The sequence below is a fragment of the Heterodontus francisci genome, unplaced genomic scaffold (assembly GCF_036365525.1).
Source record: "Heterodontus francisci isolate sHetFra1 unplaced genomic scaffold, sHetFra1.hap1 HAP1_SCAFFOLD_162, whole genome shotgun sequence".
Classification (NCBI taxonomy): Eukaryota; Metazoa; Chordata; class Chondrichthyes; order Heterodontiformes; family Heterodontidae; genus Heterodontus; species Heterodontus francisci.
Window position 1 is genome coordinate 870689 of NW_027140217.1, and position 8372 is coordinate 879060.

The window sequence follows — 8372 nt, forward strand, 5'->3', positions numbered from 1 at the left end:
TCTCTATCACTCTCTATCACTCTCTGACACTCTCTCACACTCTCTATCTCTCTCTATCACTCTCTATCAATCTCTGACACTCTCAGACACTCTCTGACACTCTCTGAAACTCTCTATCACTCTCTATTACTCTCTGACACTCTCTGACACTCTCTGACACTCACTATCACTCTCTGACACTCTCTGACACTCTCTGACACTCTCTATCACTCTCTATCACTCTCTGAGACTCTCTGACACTCACTATCACTCTCTGACACTCTCAGACACTCTCTGACACTCTCTGAAACTCTCTATCACACTCTATCACTCTCTGACACTCTCTGACACTCTCTATCACTCTCTGACACTCTCAGACACTCTCTGACACTCTTTAACACTTTCTGAAAAACTTCTATCACTCTCTATCACTCTCTGACACTCTCTGACACTCTCTATCACTCTCTATCACTCTCTGACACTCTCTGACACTCTCTATCACTCTCTGACACTCTCAGACACTCTCTGACACTCTCTGAAACTCTCTATCACTCTCTATCACTCCCTGGCACTCTCTGACACTCTCTATCACTCTCTGACACTCTCTATCACTCTCTGACACTCTCTGACACTCACTATCACACTCTGACACTCTCTGACACTCTCTGACACTCACTATCACTCTCTATCACTCTCTGACACTCTCTGACACTCTCTATCTCTCTCTATCACTCTCTGACACTCTCAGACATTCTCTGACACTCTCTGAAACTCTCTATCACTCTCTATCACTCTCTGACACTCTCTGACACTCACTATCACTCTCTGACACTCTCTGACACTCTCTGACACTCTCTATCACTCTCTGACACTCTCTGACACTCTCTATCACTCTCTGACACTCTCAGACACTCTCTATCACTCTCTATCACTCTCTGACACTCTCTGACACTCTCTATCACTCTCTATCATTCTCTGACACTCTCAGACACTCTCTGACACTCTCTGAAACTCTCTATCACTCTCTATCACTCTCTGACACTCTCTGACACTCTCTATCACTCTCTATCACTCTCTATCACTCTCTATCACTCTCTATCACTCTCTATCACTCTCTGACACTCTCTATCACTCTCTATCACTCTCTGACACTCTCTATCACTCTCTATCACTCTCTATCACTCTCTGACACTCTCTGACACTCTCTGACACTCTCTGACACTCTCTATCACTCTCTATCACTCTCTGACACTCTCTGACACTCTCTATCACTCTCTGACAATCTCAGACACTCTCTGACACTCTCTGAAACTCTCTATCTCTCTCTATCACTCTCTGAAACTCTCTATCACTATCTATCACTCTCTGACACTCTCTATCACTCTCTGACACTCTCAGACACTCTCTGACACTCTCTGAAACTCTCTATCACTCTCTATCACTCTCTGACACTCTCTGACACTCTCTATCACTCTCTGACACTCTCTATCACTCTCTGACACTCTCTGACACTCACTATCACTCTCTGACACTCTCTGACACTCGCTATCACTCTCTATCACTCTCTATCACTCTCTATCACTCTCTGACACTCTCTGACACTCTCTATCACTCTCTATCACTCTCTGACACTCTCTGACACTCTCTGACACTCACTATCATTCTCTGACACTCTCTGACACTCTCTGACACTCTCTATCACTCTCTATCACTCTCTGACACTCTCTGACACTCTCTATCACTCTCTATCACTCTCTGACACTCGCAGACACTCTCTGACACTCTCTGAAACTCTCTATCACTCTCTATCACTCTCTGACATCTCTGACACTCTCTGACACTCACTATCACTCTCTGACACTCTCTGACACTCTCTGACACTCTCTATCACTCTCTATCACTCTCTGACACTCTCTGAAACTCTCTATCACACTCTGACACTCTCAGACACTCTCTGACACTCTCTGACACTCTCTGACACTCACTATCACTCTCTGACACTCTCTGACACTCTCTATCACTCTCTGACACTCTCTGACACTCTCTATCACTCTATGACACTCTCAGACACTCTCTGACACTCTCTGAAACTCTCTATCACTCTCTATCTCTCTCTGACACTCTCTGACACTCTCTATCAATCTCTGACACTCTCTATCACTCTCTGACACTCTCTGACACTCAATATCACTCTCTGACACTCTCTGACACTCTCTATCACTCTCTATCACTCTCAGACACTCTGTGACACTCTCTATCACTCTCTATCACTCTCTGACACTCTCTGACACTCTCTATCACTCTCTGACACTCTCTATCACTCTCTATCACTCTCTGACACTCTCTGACACTCACTGTCACTCTCTGACACTCTCTGACACTCTCTGACACTCTCTATTACTCTCTATCACTCTCTGACACTCTCTCACACTCTCTATCACTCTCTATCACTCTCTATCACTCTCTGACACTCTCAGACACTCTCTGACACTCTCTGAAACTCTCTATCACTCTCTATTACTCTCTGACACTCTCTGACACTCACTATCACTCTCTGACACTCTCTGACACTCTCTGACACTCTCTATCACTCTCTATCACTCTCTGACACTCTCAGACACTCTCTGACACTCTCTGAAACTCTCTATCACACTCTATCACTCTCTGACAGTCTCTGACACTCTCTATCACTCTCTGACACTCTCTGACACTCTCTGACACTCTTTTACACTTTCTGAAACACTTCTATCACTCTCTATCACTCTCTGACACTCTCTGACACTCTCTATCACTCTCTATCACTCTCTGACACTCTCTGACACTCTCTATCACTCTCTATCACTCTCTGACACTCTCTGACACTCTCTGACACTCTCTATCACTCTCTATCACTCTCTGACACTCTCTGACACTCTCTATCACTCTCTGACACTCTCAGACACTCTCTGACACTCTCTGAAACTCTCTATCACTATCTATCACTCTCTGACTCTCTCTATCACTCTCTGACACTCTCTGACACTCTCTGAAACTCTCTATCACTCTCTATCACTCTCTGACACTCTCTGACACTCTCTATCACTCTCTGACACTCTCTATCACTCTCTGACACTCTCTGACACTCACTATCACTCTCTGACACTCTCTGACACTCTCTATCACTCTCTATCACTCTCTATCACTCTCTATCACTCTCTGACACTCTCTGACACTATCTGACACTCACTATCACTCTCTGACACTCTCTGACACTCTCTGACACTCTCTATCACTCTCTATCACTCTCTGACACTCTCTGACACTCTCTATCACTCTCTATCACTCTCTGACACTCACAGACACTCTCTGACACTCTCTGAAACTCTCTATCACTCTCTATCACTCTCTGACATCTCTGACACTCTCTGACACTCACTATCACTCTCTGACACTCTCTGACACTCTCTGACACTCTCTGACACTCTCTATCACTCTCTGACACTCTCAGACACTCTCTGACACTCTCTGAAACTCTCTGACACTCTCTATCACTCTCTGACACTCTCTATCACTCTCTGACACTCTGTGACACTCACTATCACTCTCTGACACTCTCTGACACTCTCTGACACTCTCTATCACTCTCTATCACTCTCTGACACTCTCTGACACTCTCTATCACTCTCTATCACTCTCTGACACTCTCTGACACTCTCTGACACTCTCTATCACTCTCTATCACTCTCTGACACTCTCAGACACTCTCAGACACTCTCTATCACTCTCTATCACTCTCTGACACTCTCTGACTCTCTCTATCACTCTCTGAAACTCTCTATCACTCTCTATCACTCTCTGACACTCTCTGACACTCACTATCACTCTCTGACACTCTCTGACGCTCTCTGACACTCTCTATCACTCTCTATCACTCTCTGACACTCTCTGACACTCTCTATCACTCTCTATCACTCTCTGACACTCTCAGACACTCTCTGACACTCTCTGAAACTCTCTATCACTCTCTGACACTCTCTGACACTCTCTGACACTCACTATCACTCTCTGACACTCTCTGACACTCTCTATCACTCTCTATCACTCTCTGACACTCTCTGACACTCACTATCACTCTCTGACACTCTCAGACACTCTCTGACACTCTCTGAAACTCTCTGAAACTCTCTATCACTCTCTGACACTCTCTGACACTCTCTATCACTCTCTGACACTCTCTATCACTCTCTGACACTCTCTGACACTCACTATCACTCTCTGACACTCTCTGACACTATCTGACACTCTCTATCACTCTCTATCACTCTCTGACACTCTCTGACACTCTCTATCACTCTCTATCACTCTCTGACACACTCAGACACTCTCTGACACTCTCTATCACTCTCTATCACTCTCTGACACTCTCTGACACTCTCTATCACTCTCTGACACTCTCTATCACTCTCTATCACTCTCTGACACTCTCTGACACTCACTATCACTCTCTGACACTCTCTGACACTCTCTGACACTCTCTATCACTCTCTATCACTCTCTGACACTCTCTGACACTCTCTATCACTCTCTATCACTCTCTGACACTCTCAGACACTCTCTGACACTCTCTGAAACTCTCTATCACTCTCTATCACTCTCTGACACTCTCTATCACTCTCTGACACTCACTATCACTCTCTGACACTCTCTGACACTCTCTATCACTCTCTATCACTCTCTGACACTCTCTGACACTCTCTATCACTCTCTGACACTCTCAGACACTCTCTGACACTCTCTGAAACTCTCTATCACTCTCTATTACTCTCTGACACTCTCTGACACTCTCTGACACTCACTATCACTCTCTGACACTTTCTGACACTCTCTGACACTCTCTATCACTCTCTATCACTCTCTGACACTCTCTGACACTCACTATCACTCTCTGACACTCTCTGACACTCTCTGACACTCTCTGAAACTCTCTATCACACTCTATCACTCTCTGACACTCTCTGACACTCTCTATCACTCTCTGACACTCTCAGACACTCTCTGACACTCTTTAACACTTTCTGAAACACTTCTATCACTCTCTATCACTCTCTGACACTCTCTGACACTCTCTGACACTCTCCATCACTCTCTATCACTCTCTGACACTCTCTGACACTCTCTATCACTCTCTGACACTCTCAGACACTCTCTGACACTCTCTGAAACTCTCTATCACTCTCTATCACTCTCTGACACTCTCTGACACTCTCTGACACTCTCTATCACTCTCTATCACTCTCTGACACTCTCTGACACTCTCTATCACTCTCTGACACTCTCAGACACTCTCTGACACTCTCTGAAACTCTCTATCACTATCTATCACTCTCTGACACTCTCTATCACTCTCTGACACTCTCTGAAACTCTCTGAAACTCTCTATCACTCTCTATCACTCTCTGACACTCTCTGACACTCTCTATCACTCTCTGACACTCTCTATCACTCTCTGACACTCTCTGACACTCACTATCACTCTCTGACACTCTCTGACACTCTCTATCACGCTCTATCACTCTCTGACACTCTCTATCACTCTCTATCACTCTCTATCACTCTCTGACACTCTCTGACACTCTCTATCACTCTCTATCACTCTCTATCACTCTCTGACACTCTCTGACACTATCTGACACTCACTATCACTCTCTGACACTCTCTGACACTCTCTGACACTCTCTATCACTCTCTATCACTCTCTGACACTCTCTGACACTCTCTATCACTCTCTATCACTCTCTGACACTCGCAGACACTCTCTGACACTCTCTGAAACTCTCTATCACTCTCTATCACTCACTGACATCTCTGACACTCTCTGACACTCACTATCACTCTCTGACACTCTCTGACACTCTCTGACACTCTCTATCACTCTCTGACACTCTCAGACACTCTCTGACACTCTCTGAAACTCTCTGACACTCTCTATCACTCTCTGACACTCTCTATCACTCTCTGACACTCTGTGACACTCACTATCACTCTCTGACACTCTCTGACACTCTCTGACACTCTCTATCACTCTCTATCACTCTCTGACACTCTCTGACACTCTCTATCACTCTCTATCACTCTCTGACACTCTCAGACACTCTCTGACACTCTCTATCACTCTCTATTACTCTCTGACACTCTCTGACTCTCTCTATCACTCTCTGAAGCTCTCTATCACTCTCTATCACTCTCTGACACTCTCTGACACTCACTATCACTCTCTGACACTCTCTGACGCTCTCTGACACTCTCTATCACTCTCTATCACTCTCTGACACTCTCTGACACGCTCTATCACTCTCTATCACTCTCTGACTCTCTCAGACACTCTCTGACACTCTCTGAAACTCTCTATCACTCTCTGACACTCTCTGACACTCTCTGACACTCACTATCACTCTCTGACACTCTCTGACACTCTCTATCACTCTCTATCACTCTCTGACACACTCTGACACTCTCTATCACTCTCTGACACTCTCAGACACTCTCTGACACTCTCTGAAACTCTCTATCACTCTCTATCACTCTCTGACACTCTCTGACACTCTCTATCACTCTCTGACACTCTCTATCCCTCTCTGACACTCTCTGACACTCTCTATCACTCTCTGACACTCTCTGACACTATCTGACACTCTCTATCACTCTCTATCACTCTCTGACACTCTCTGACACTCTCTATCACTCTCTATCACTCTCTGACACTCTCAGACACTCTCTGACACTCTCTATCACTCTCTATCACTCTCTGACACTCTCTGACACTCTCTATCACTCTCTGACACTCTCTATCACTCTCTGACACTCTCTGACACTCACTATCACTCTCTGACACTCTCTGACACTCTCTGACACTCTCTGACACTCTCTATCACTCTCTATCACTCTCTGACACTCTCTGAAACTCTCTATCACGCTCTATCACTCTCTGACACTCTCAGACACTCTCTGACACTCTCTGAAACTCTCTATCACTCTCTATCACTCTCTGACATTCTCTGACACTCTCTGACACTCACTATCACTCTCTGACACTCTCTGACACTCTCTGACACTCTCTATCACTCTCTATCACTCTCTGACACTCTCTGACACTCTCTATCACTCTCTGACACTCTCAGACACTCTCTGACACTCTCTGAAACTCTCTATCACTCTCTATCACTCTCTGACACTCTCTGACACTCTCTATCACTCTCTGACACTCTCTATCACTCTCTGACACTCTCTGACACTCACTATCACTCTCTGACACTCTCTGACACTCTCTGACACTCTCTGACACTCTCTATCACTCTCTATCACTCTCTGACACTCTCAGACATTCTCTGACACTCTCTATCACTCTCTATCACTCTCTGACACTCTCTGACTCTCTCTATCACTCTCTGAAACTCTCTATCACTCTCTATCACTCTCTGACACTCTCTGACACTCACTATCACTCTCTGACACTCTCTGACACTCTCTGACACTCTCTATCACTCTCTATCACTCTCTGACACTCTCTATCACTCTCTATCACTCTCTGACACTCTCAGACACTCTCTGACACTCTCTGAAACTCTCTATCACTCTCAGACACTCTCTGACACTCTCTGACACTCACTATCACTCTCTGACACACTCTGACACTCTCTATCACTCTCTATCGCTCTCTGACACTCTCTGACACTCTCTATCACTCTCTGACACTCTCAGACACTCTCTGACACTCTCTGAAACTCTCTATCACTCTCTATCACTCTCTGACACTCTCTGACACTCTCTATCACTCTCTGACACTCTCTATCACTCTCTGACACTCTCTGACACTCACTATCACTCTCTGACACTCTCTGACACTCTCTGACACTCTCTATCACTCTCTATCACTCTCTGACACTCTCTAACACCCTCTATCACTCTCTATCACTCTCTGACACTCTTTGAAACTCTCTATCACTCTCTGACACTCTCTATCATTCTCTATCACTCTCTGACACTCTCTGACACTCTCTGACACTCTCTATCACTCTCTATCACTCTCTGACACTCTCTGACACTCTCTATCACTCTCTATCACTCTCTGACACTCTCAGACACTCTCTGACACTCTCTGAAACTCTCTATCACTCTCTATCACTCTCTGACACTCTCTGACACTCTCTGACACTCACTATCACTCTCTGACACTCTCTGACACTCTCTGACACTCTCTATCACTCTCTATCACTCTCTGACACTCTCTATCACTCTCTGACACTCTCAGTACTCTCTGACACTCTCTGAAACTCTCTATCACTCTCTATCCTTCTCTGACACTCTCTGACACTCTCTATCACTCTCTGACACTCTCAGACACTCTCTGACACTCT